This window comes from Callorhinchus milii, unplaced genomic scaffold (assembly GCF_018977255.1).
Source record: "Callorhinchus milii isolate IMCB2004 unplaced genomic scaffold, IMCB_Cmil_1.0 Scaffold2, whole genome shotgun sequence".
Lineage (NCBI taxonomy): Eukaryota > Metazoa > Chordata > Chondrichthyes > Chimaeriformes > Callorhinchidae > Callorhinchus > Callorhinchus milii.
Genome location: NW_024704743.1, coordinates 35,252,022 through 35,264,672, shown reverse-complemented (window position 1 = coordinate 35,264,672; position 12,651 = coordinate 35,252,022). Strand labels below are relative to the sequence as shown.

The window sequence follows — 12,651 nt, the reverse complement described above, 5'->3', positions numbered from 1 at the left end:
TCAGTTAGAAAGTAACAGCTATTAAAATTGGATGATTTATCTTCTTGGTTCAGGAAACTGAGTCCAATTTATCAGAAGAGAGCACATGAAACACAAATATTCAGAACACGTTGGATGCTTTGCTTCTAATGTCAATACGATAATTATAACATGGAAAACAGTCAACTTTCGTTTTGTACGTTTTTTCTAACACTCACTCTCCCAATTTCATCTCATGCGGCATACCCATGACAAGGCCAAGCATAACAGAGCTATGGAAAGTAAATTTTGGAGAGCTCCAAATCCTACATTACCTGTGAACCACAATACCTGGTCAGGAAAAACTGTACATGTCTGAAGAGTGAACCAACAGGCTTCATGTACCAAATGGGCTTCTGTCAACTTATTCATCAATTTCTCACATTATCTGATTTTTTTTAGATATAGTTCAAAGACTTGTCTCTTTTTCATTAAAATTATCAAATGTCACATGTCAGCCTGATTCTGTTTGTTCCACTTTTGCCTCTGAGCCACAAGGTTTTGGTTTAATCTCCAGATCAGGAATTTGAGCTCAAAGTCTAAGCTGACACTCGAGTGCAATGCATTGTTGGAAATGTCATCCTTCAGGTACCATAACCTGGATGGACCGGGTCCGAAACCAAGAAACATTTTTTCAAAATTTCCACAGGCCAGTGGGTATGTCGACTCCTCCTAACTCCATTAGCCCATTCCAACGCTGCACTGAGCAGCCTCACCATCCTTGTTGGCCTTCACAGTGGCCAGGTATATCGACTTTGACTCAGATTGTTTGAATCCTGCAAGCAGAAGGTAGCTTACTCGCTGTTCAAACAATCAGAATGCCAGTAGATGCCAGTACCAAAACTCTAATTACACCAAGCCAGAAATTCCAGCTCACCAGACCCGATCCATTGGTCCGACCAGCCAAGTGTATTCAAAAATGTGAAAGAAAGTTAAACTTTGTTGACATTACCAACAATATCTTTCAATGAAATAATTTGAGTAGATAAGAACAGCTGAGTGTAAGGCAGATACAGTACTTCTCCATGGAGTCCTGTAGCTCAGTGGTCAGAGCACTCGCTTTGCAAGCGAGAGACCTGAGTTCAATTCCAGGCAGAGCGAAACCTTGGGCAAGTTTCCTTACTCCACACGTCTAATAATAATCCCTCCAAAGCAAAAAAACAATAATAAATTGGTCATTTTCAATCTACGACTGTTTGTAGGACACCACTGTGTGCAATTGGCTGCCGCATTCGCCCACAAATATACAGTCAATTCACTTTACAGTATATTCTGTGAAGCGCTTTGAGACGTCTAGAAGACGTGAAAAGCACTATATCAAATGCAAGTATTATTATTAGGAAGAAAGAAAAAAAGAGAGAAATAATCTCTCTTTAACTTCTTACATAGTCACAATGGCAGACATGGATGAACATTGTTGTTCTATTGCTGTTCAATTGACCCCCAGGGTCCGAAATCCTACAAGAGGTGACAACTAAAGTAACTTCAATAAACAAAATATATATTGTGGGCACAGTGAAGCAGTTTAGATGCACATGAACCAAGTTGCATTTCATTACAAAATTAATGATTGTGCTATAACAAGAGAGGTACAGATAACCCAGATCCTTTGGCCCTTTTGATCTCATGTACCATTACATTCAAAATAAATAAATAAATAAACAATTTGGTTACTCAATCCACGACTGTTTGTGGGACATTGCTGTGCGCAATTGTCTGCCGCGTTTCGCCCACAAATATACGGTCAATTCACTTTACAGTATATTCTGTGAATCGTTTTGAGATGTTTCGAAGACGTGAAAAGCACTACATCAAATGTAGGATTATTACTATTATTATTATTATTATCATTAAGCTGTTTCTTAAATATCTTTGCCCCAGTCACTTTGCTTGGTAACCCATTCCATATATGAAAATAAATATTTCCCGATGTCTTATCCAAAATTGTTTTTCATAACCCTTATCCTGTGCTGTCTTGGTTTGCTGCAATTGAAAGTATTAGTCTAGGCTTGCTTTGTCTACCTTGATAATATAACAAAATGCTTTCACTGAGAATGGCACAAAGACAAAAGTTTATAATTTTATATTTTCAGCACATTTATATTATTACTCCTCAGGATCTTGTCACCATTTACCTTATAAATTCTAATATAATCACATTTGCAACAGAAATTTAAACTAGCTTTAGGACATCTAATTACCTGTCAATGTTTTGGTGCTTGTACTTGCCCCTAATTGCAAATTTTGTGTTAAAAAATTCTGGCCAAAGGGGAAGTTATGCTGACTAGAAAAGGGGAGAGAAGAGGGAGAAAGAGAGAGAGAAATGCATTCAGAATATTTGTGTATTTTTAAAAATTAAAAATTCTTAAATTTTTCAATACATTTGAACTAAATATAATACAAGTATTAACAGACTCACTGTAGTGCAGAGACGACCAGTGGAAAGCAGTGAAGCTGATATCAAGATTTTTCTCTTGTTCAAACAGCCCATTGACACTTGCTCATGCAAGAATGATCACCCGTGGGCTAGCTATCTACAATCTACTGGCATTCAGTGAAAATACATCCCAGCAAGATTCATTGGCTTCAGGGGAATGTAAGAGAAAGATGGCAGAAAAAATGTCAGCAGAGGATAAAATTAAATCTATTAATAAAATGACTTAATTCAGGGTGTAGAATGCTGGACTTATGTGCCATCATAGGGATGCATTGAATGGTGCCCAGGGTTTCTCTACAAGACAAGAGGAAAGGACAGGCACAATGCACTAGTCAGCAGCTGCTTATACAGCAGCATTGGCAGAGGGTTGTCATGAAGTCACCTCACAGTCCTCTTGGCTGGGATAGGACATAATCAGACAATAAGGTAGAATCATAGATTTGCATAGAATGGACAGCATTGAAACAGGCCATTTGACCCAAATTTGTCCATACTGGCATTTATACTGCACATGAGTTGCCACCCACTCCTTATTTCCTCCCTCATCCTTCTCTCATATGTACATCTAGCTTCCTCTTGAATGCATCTATACTATCAGATTCAATCACTGTTTTGGGCAGTGTGTTCCACTCTTACCACCCTCTGCATGAAGAAGTTGCAAAAGATTCAAACCATAACTCACTGGTGAATACTTCATCTAAGGCAGTGGTGGCCAATATTTTTGGTCTGTAAATCCTGTGAAGAGCTTTGGGACGACCTCCCAACATGAAAGGTGGTATATCAAATGCAAGGATTATTAGTATCTATTAGATTATTTTTATACAGATAATATCAGTTTTATGGGTAATTAACTATAATTTTTAAATTTTTAAGGTCAGGCTAATGGATTTTGGGAGTATTCAATGTGGCAATAACGTGAAGCAGAACATCTAACCTTTTGTTTGGGCTCCCTGTTGTTCAAAGTTGGTGCAGTACCGGTAAAGCCAATTTCAGTGAATACATGACTTCAATCAATAAACCGAAAGACTTCAGATTAAACATCAAACTTTCATATAACAATTTATGGCACACAACAGGTGACAGTAATATATGGCTTGTGATTGCCAGGAATGCATCAAACATCTGTCAGAAACCTGGGTGGCCTTAAGGCCTGGAAATCAGCTGATCAGGATGACACAGACAAATTTGTGGCAGACTACTGAAGCTCTGATCTCGATTTATCTGAAGGCAGTCGGAACAAACATAGATTTACCATGAGCACTGTCTTAAAGCAAGAGAGAGTGGAGCCTGACTAACAAACTGACAGCTAGTTAAAGGATAAAGAAAAACTGTGCCCTTTCGAAAATGGTACATTTCAATAGTTTACTCAGCAACAAGACTCCTTTCCAAAACACTGTGTTTGAAAAGAGTCATTGCTGTGTCAACTAAAAATCAGGTATGCAACTCTCTCTCACACAAACACAAACACTACCAGGGTGGAGGAGGTGGGGGCTTTGGGCCTCCATTCCCTTTCATAGTGTATTCTGGAAATACTGTGCAGCCTCATTATAACACAGTGTTTAGGATCCTTAAAATCCCCAAATGCATTAAAAAGAGGTGCAATAATGGGCTTTAATGCAACAAACTCAGATTTGAGCCCTCAAAGTGGATAGTGGCTACCAGATGTGCCCTTGAGTTTGCTGGTGAGCAATGCAATTCAGCATGAAATGCATGAGAGCATTGCCACCATCTTACAGCCCACAGCTTGGACACACATTTCCACCCATTGAATGCTGGTACCACCTGTTGGAAGTGCAGGTATTCAGCATACCTGCATACCAATCAAATGGTCTTGTACTTCAAGGATGATAATAATAATAATCCTTGCATTTTATATAGCGCCTTATCACGTATTTAAGACGTCTCAAAGCGCTTCACAGAATATACTGGAAAGTGAATTGACTGTATATTTTGCGAGTGAAACTTGGCAACCAATTGAGCATAGCAGTGTCCCACAAACACAAGATTTAAGTGTGCCAAAAGTCATGGATTTAAGTGACCAATTATTTTTGAAGGAATTATATTACCCCCAGAAAAGCAATCCGCCAATCGACTAACAACTGGGTTCCTACTTATTGCTAGGTAAACAGAGTCATGTGGAGTAAGGAAACTTGCCCAACATTTCGTCCTGCTAGGAATCAAACCTAGGTCTTTCCCTTGTGAGGCGCGAGCGCTAACCACTGAGCTACAGGACTGCGTGAAGGATAATATCACATAGAATTTTGATTCACCATCAGTTTACTTTAGAATTGCAATAAACAGCCTTTCTCCTCCACCTCCTACTCCAATTTCCATCCCTCTTTTCAAAGCAACATTGTCTCATCATGGGGCTATGCTGCCATGGCTTCTGGTCACTTTCTGTGCACACCCATACAGTTTTTACTGAGCCCAAACTCATGCAAACATCAACTATAGACACTGACTTCCCAACAGGGATTGCTGGAAAGGCATCAGGAATGGGAATATTGGTTGATTTCCCCCTCTCCCCTGGTCAACTGTAGTGTCCCGACTGCTGCCTTAGCTGATACGTAATAATACCATTCTTTACATTTGGTATAGTTACCATTGGCGGGAGAACCTTCAGCCACTCTGTCCCCAACCTCTGGTATTCCATCCCCCAATCACTCCGCCTTGCCCCCTCCTTAGCCTCCTTCAAGTCCCGCCTCAAGACCTTCCTCTTCGACCATGCCATTGGCCACCCCCCTTTCCCTCCTCTCCCTTCTCTCTCCTTGACCCTTGCTTGGGTCTGAAATGCTGTTCATGCCTTCATCACCTCCAGGCTTGACTATGCAAACGCCCTGCTTGCCGGCCTTCCCAACTCCTCCCTCCACAGGCTGCAGATAATCCAGAACTCTGCAACCTGTATCCTCTCCCGCACCAAACGCTGTGACCCCATCTCCCCCATTCTCGCCCGTCTCTATTAGCTTCCTATCCTTCAGAGGATCCAGTTCAAGATCCTGGTACTCACCTACAAAGCCCTCCATGGCCTCGCCCCATCCTACCTCTGCGATCTCCTAACCCCCTACCAACCCGCCCGCTCCCTCCGCTCAGCCGGCTCTGGCCTGCTCCACATCCCCCGGCCCACCCGCCCTACCATTGGCGGGAGAGTTTTCAGGGTTTGAAATGCTGTACACTGTTCAGCGCCTTGGGACGTCCTCCCGACATAAAAGGCACTATACAAATGTAATCTTGTTATAGTGGCTTTCAAGTCGGGGGGACATCCCAAAGCACTTCACAGGATATACTGTAAAGTGTAGTGCCTTTTTTTTTGTGTGGCACCAATTTGCAGCATCCAATTTGCGCACAGCAGTGTTCTAGTGTTCCATAAACAGCCATGAAGTGAATAACCAATTTTATTTGGGGGAATTGTTCGGCAGGACACCGCAAGAGAAAAACTCCCTTCTCTTTTTGACGTCCACCTGAAAACAGGCCGATGTGGCTTTGGTTTAACATCTCATCCAAAGAATCTGCAATCTTAGCGCAGACCCAGGGTTAATTCTGGGACCTTTCTGCTTGATCACTTAGAAATCAGGAAATTACATAAGAAAACAACTCCTCGAGGTGAAAAGACGATGTGCTAATACCATCACCCATCCTAGTTCCTTCAAAGTACATCATTTCATTGCAACATGCTCTGTTCTACCTTCTGTCTAATGCAGGTCATTCTGCAGGAACCAGTCCTGTATTTGCATCAATAACTCAAAATGATTGGTCGAGTCTTCTGACATGTCCCCAGCCCTTTCACTTTGAAACCTGCAGAACACCGCATTTTAAAAATATGTCCAAGGGTACAATAAAAATAAACAAACTGCAGTTTCTCAAGATCAAGGTAAACGATTGCCCTCCTCAGCCATATTGCACGATTTTAAACCCCTTACACCACCAAACGAACCTTACCAACTCTACAAATCAAACTGAAACCAGGGTTTATTATCACCAAAGAATGCAAGTCAAAACATTTGGTTGCTTTATTTTCCCACTCCCCAATATTTGATAGCATTTGAAAACTAAAATTTAACCTTTCAACCTTTATAACATAATATAAATGAATTTCCCTTACAGTATTGCCTAGTCTAAGTATATGGCAAACTTTGCTAGCATTATATTACGGTAATACAGGGCCTGAATTTGGGAGAAGCTCACAATCAAAATATATCTGTGGAGAAAATAATTGTAAGGTTTCAACTGGCAAAAGCTAAGACACCTTTTACACTTTGAATATAGGAATGAAAGATGACCATAAGGGCAGTCAAAGAGGAAGGTCTTGAGGCAGACCTTGAAGGAGGTGAGGAAAGGGGTAAGGTTTAGGGACTCCGAGATGAAGTTCCAGAGAGTGGATCCATTAGCAAACCAGTGACCGCTGAGCGGAGGGAGCAGACAGGTTGGTAGAGTTTGAGGAGGGTGTGGAATTTGTTGCAGGTGAGGACACAGTTGGCAGAATTGAATGAATTGGATTTTGTGGAGGTGGGAAGACTGACGAGCAGGGCATTGGAAAAATCAAAGGGTGAAGTGACAAAAGCATAGTTAAGTGTTTCAGCTGCGATGGGTGTGAGGTATGGTTAGATTTGGGCAATATGGCGGAGGTGGAGGGAATTGGTCCTGGTTAGGAACTGGATGTGGGGTAGGAAGGATAACTGGGGATTGGACCTGATGCCAAGATTGCATACAGATTTGGTGAGTCTGAGGGATGGGCAGGGAAGGACAAACAAGGGACATAACATTGGTGGACCTGGGGTCGTGGCATAGGAGAAAAAATAGATTTGGGTGTCATTCGTATACATGTGGAAGTTGATCCTGTGTATGCAGATGCATCATCTGAGTGTGTAAATGGAGGACAAGAATAGACAGACTGCACGTGAAAATGCGTGGGATGAAATGATGATGATAGGTCAATTGGGAAATGTATCAATATCAACATTTCAATAAATTCTATATATTTGCATCCTGTTTTTCTTCACAGAGGTTTTAGAGACACTGGAGAAAAAATGACTTTATAGTTCTATGTCTTTTTTTATACAGTACGTTCATTCTGATCTCTCAGTCACCACTGATGTAACTCAAGAGCATTATCTAAGTTTAAATGAGGCAACAGGCCTTTTGATATACATCTGCATCAAACGGTCACATTATGTGACTGGCTGCCCTCCAAACTAACACCAAGCTCACCAAAGTGATGAGATTAATTTACATAGAATGCTTCAGCACGAAAACAGGCCATTCAACCCAATTAGTCTATGCTGGTGTTTAAACTCCACATGAGATTCACCCCTCCTAACCCCTTATCCCAAACCTATTTATTTCATTTTCCTTTGTGCATGTAATTTGAGTCACTTAACGCATTAATGTGCTCAGCTCTCTTACAAATCCCCTTTGCCTCACTTTCCCCTTTGCACACCTTGAATTCCCCCTAAAAACATATCTGTTCAACCATAATTGTGATTGAGCTTCTTAAATTTTCCCTCCTCTGCCTAATTTCTCCCTATCATATTTGTTAAGGACTTTGTGACACTATTGTGCAAAAGACAATTGTGCTGTATTACATAAAATGTGAGCCTTAAAGTGAGGAAATCACTGGTGTGGCTGGTGTGTAAATCACTGGTTCATTGGCTGAGCTCTCTGGATTCATCTACACAATCTCTGCTTCTGACTGAGTCAATATGTCAGTGGATTGCACAAGTACGAGACTTCCAACTGATCAAGAAAACAGATGTTATAAAGGTCACCTTTTCTTCTTGCTGTTTTCAATTATTAGAAGTGCCTCAGCCCAGAGATTTAGCAGAGTCAGCCTTTGGCTGAAACTCGGAAGGAAAGCAGTTGTTGCTGTTAGCGTGCACAAATAATAAACATTGATGCAAAAACAACCCCATTCCACCTACTATAAATCCTGACCAAATCACACATTTCTATAATGCTCTGAAACTTATTTGGGGCCCTAAAGAAGTCTTGCAGAAAGGTAGCATTCCATGTATGCTAATAAAGTACCATTGCAATGAGCAAATACACACTCAGTCAAATACTAACTCTATTAATGTTTCTGTTTGCTTTGTTTTCCCCAGGCTCTATTATTTGCTGTGACTTAAAGCCAGAAGAGACCAGACTTTGCAAAATAAAATGCACATTTTGGTGCGTGTTTTATTCAGAGCCCAATTCCTAACTTCTTACTATTCCAAACTTGCTTCACAAAACGTCTCAGGCATTGGTTGCACCGTTAACAAACACAGTGCAACTGAAAATCACAGCAGGCAATTTCTGCATTAAACCATCACCTCTGGAAGCTGTACAATACGTACCTTATAATGAGATGTGTTGCACAGAAAGGAAGTTCTATTTGGTAATTATGCCCTTTGTGCTGGTAGGTTTAGATTAGCATCCCAGCAAAGTGCGCCAAGCATTTCGCAATATCACAAGAGAAAGTTCAGATGAATAAGATCTCATCCTTCAGAATTTTGTCCTCCCATTTTCTCATTCAGATAATTGTTTAGCAGGCAAATTGAATGAAGTAATATTACATATTTAAAATGATCAACTTCAGTACTATTAATCACTCCATGTATTATTTGTCAAATAAAACTAGAGGAAAGTTATATACAGTAATAATAATCCTTGTATTTGATATAGCACCTCATCACTTCGTCGAGACATGTCAAAGTACTTCACATGATTTTACAGTACTGCATATCTTGTAGGTGAAAGCCGCTGCCAATATGCTTACAGCAATATCCCACAAACAGCCATGAAGTGAATGACCAATTTTATCTGGGGGATTGTTGGCCAAGATACCAAGAGAAACTCTCTTTGAATAGTGCCATGGAATCTTTACCGAGAACAGACGTGATTTTAATGTTGCATCTGAAGGATAGCACCTCTGACAAAGCATTGTACCCCCAGAACTGCGTTGCAATAGAATGGCAGCCTAGATTGTGAGCTCAAAATCCCAACATGGGGTTTGAACCCACAACCTTCTGACCCTGACTGAATCAAGTTGACACCCTTCCTTTGTAGGATTCAGATGTTCATCGACAGGTAAAAAAAAAAAGTTCTACAGTTCATCCATCAGTGGGCAAGCTTTTAGCCACTCTGACCACCCTGTTGAACTTCACCTGAGAGTCCCATAGTCTCTTGATCTATGCTTTCAACCACCTTTCCCCTTTCCCCTCCCAGCCACAACAGCTCGGGAACCCAGTCAGTGCGTGAAGCATAATTCCAGTGTAATGTGCCCACTTTGTGGAGGGGAGGGAACACCATGTGCTGGAAAGGGTTTGGGGATTTTTTTTTGGTGGGGGAGGTGCTGAAACAAGCTGTTCAAAACTGATTGAAAGATCATGCTTTTTCTGTATTTGATATCCGAGACACTGAAGGGTGTTACACAGACACAAGTTATTAATGTTTTATTTGATGATTAAAAAAGGGTAAATATTTCTAACCCGTTATAAAAAGTAAGGAAATAAAGAAACAAATAATACTGTAATGAGAGCACATCTTTTTCAGCTATTAACAGATCACGTAAATCCTACATGAGAGAAAAAATATTACCTTTCATGTGAGAAAGTCTATTGCAGCTGTCGGGTCTTTTCACTGGAAGAAAAACTAATTCAAGTGACATACAGTATGTAGTGGGCAATCTTTGACCAGGTCTCATTAAAGAGTGGGGAATTGACATCTCCTTTCTGGTTGAATGCCATTGAAAAGTAAAGTATCAGCGCTGACTGGATTATCCTGTGTCTGTGTCAGCTTGGCTTGGTTAGTAGCACTCTTTCCTCTAGCCCTATGTTGAGATAGTCTGATAGTCCAAACTCATATCCCAGTGCAGTATTGGATGAGGGTTGCATTTTTCGTAAGTGCTGTCCTTTGATGAAACATTGAATTAAGATCCCATCTGTTTGTTCTTCCAATGGACTAAAGATTCATGGCCCTATTTGAATAATAAATAGAACATAGAAATAATAATAGAAGAATAAAGTTTCTCCCATTGTCCTGGGCAAAACTCCTCCAGATAAATCATTCAATCATCTCATGGCTTTTTGGACTTTTGCTGTGCATAAAATAGCTGCACTCTGGTTTTACAAAATTTACTAAACTTAGCAGTAATCACTATAATGCCCTTTGAGATGTTTTTCAACACGAAAAGGTGCTCCAAAAGTACAAGTTCTTTCTTTGACAATTTGTTCTTTAAATTGAAAGTATCCATAATTTGTAAATCCAACCACACATGGTTGCCAGTCATCTCATACTGACTGATTTGAATCATGGAAAACATACACTTTTAGAAATACTGTGAATTAACCAGCTATTTATAGTGTGCTCAATGTCAGTGACCGGGTAATAATAATAATAATAATAATAATCCTTGCATTTGATATAGCGCTTTTCACGTCGGGAGGACGTCCCAAAGCGCTTCACAGAACACACTGTAAAGTGAATTGACTGTATATTTGTGGGCGAACGCGGCAGCCAATTGCGCACAGCAATGTCCCACAAACAGTCGTAGATTGAAAATGACCAATTTATTACTGTTTTTTTTTTTTGTTTTTTGGAGGGATTATTATTAGGCGTGTGGAGTAAGGAAACTTGCCCAAGGTTTCGCCCTCTGCCTGGAATTGAACTCAGGTCTCTCGCTTGCAAAGCGAGTGCTCTAACCACTGAGCTACAGGACTCAGTGTATACCCAAGGCACACTGCTGGACAACTGCCAGCATGCAATGTAACCTTGACCATTCATTGCTATATGGTCAACACACTTCGTAAAAGGGAAGAAAAGGAGATGTGACAGATAGAAAAACAGGAGGGGGGAGGGGCGCAGATTAAGGGAACGATGTGAAGAGAAAGCAAGAACATCAGAACAGGTTACTGTGCTACTAAATATAAAATTGCCCTCACAAAATATTGTGTCAACTTAGTGCCAAGTCAACTGGTCAAACATCAATTTTCACCATGCAATACAATAGTTACAAAAATTGGATCCAGAATTTCTAACTTGTTAGTTTAATGTAGTCTCACAGCATTCGGAATAAAACCATTCACCCTACATTGTGTTTCAAACTCTGGAATGACCAGTACATTGACAGCAACAATATAAAGCAACATATCACCTTGGTCTTGTACACATTCCTGTCATTTTCTATGCATTAGCATTCAAAGAATGTACAGCACTCAAACAGGCCTTTTGGTCCTTCGTGTCTGCATTGGTATTTTTCTTCACAAAATTCTACCTAAGAAAGTGAGCATCGATCTTGATATCTCTCATATGTTGAGCAAGTGCTCTACTGCGAGCAAATTCCCCTCTCACAAAGTATGTAACTCAAAAATCGTATTGTTTTCAATCTGTTGTAAGGGAAGCCTGAAAGGTGTTACCACGCCGTATCCCTAATAGCACCATAAAGCAGCTCAGCGACAGGGAGTAACCAAGTCTAAGGGCTTGAAAAAGCAGTCATTGGAAATGGCAGAGTACCTGGCACCACGGGATGTGAAAATCACATGAAGTCATAAAGTACACTTCCTGCAGGGAAGCCTGACTACCACCAAGTTACTGCGAGTTGGTGTGGCATAAATGGGGTTCCATAGATCAGACTCACATTACATTCTGACTGGTGTGATGGCATTTAAGGTGCTATTTTCCCATTGGGCACATTTCCTGTTTTACTGTTTGCTTTGTAATAAAGAATGGCCTAAAACAACAATAACGAATGACCTATTAGGACTGTTTCTTTAGCAATGCACAGACGCTTTGCTGTAAATTGGCAAAAACAAGCTTGTTTATTATTTACAGTCTTGATTACTTGACACATTTATGTAAACAGCTGTTATTCATTTTTGAGCATTTTCATGTTATCTGCCACATACAGTACATTTACTAGTTTGATGAACTGCATTTTGTCCACATCCATTGAAACAAAAGCCCCATCAATCAGAAATAATGTAGATCTAGATATCATTTAATCTATGAAGAAAGGTAGCATGTTTTTCATTAAGGGGGGAGGGACATCACATATCACATTCAACCCCTCTCCCCCCGCCCCCCAATAGTTTTAAAGAAAAAACTGTCACTTCAAGTTTGTGAAAGCAAGCTGTTGACCTCCCTCTTTCTTCTTGAGTTCCTCGTCCCAAGATGTGCTGAAGAAGCTTGGCCATTGTTATTCCAGTACCTCCACCTTCATATTC

At 40.5% G+C, this 12,651-nt stretch overlaps 1 protein-coding gene across 6 annotated transcripts in view; it reads right to left on the bottom strand.

Moving 5' to 3' along the window:
• fars2 (phenylalanyl-tRNA synthetase 2, mitochondrial) overlaps nt 1-12,651 on the bottom strand; it is a 205,476-nt gene that overhangs the window by 151,740 nt on the left and 41,085 nt on the right. The window contains exon 1 of one of the 6 annotated variants that reach the window (XM_042345709.1): nt 2,220-2,245. The gene's annotated coding sequence lies outside the window, so the exon portion shown is untranslated. 6 annotated transcript variants of the gene reach the window in all.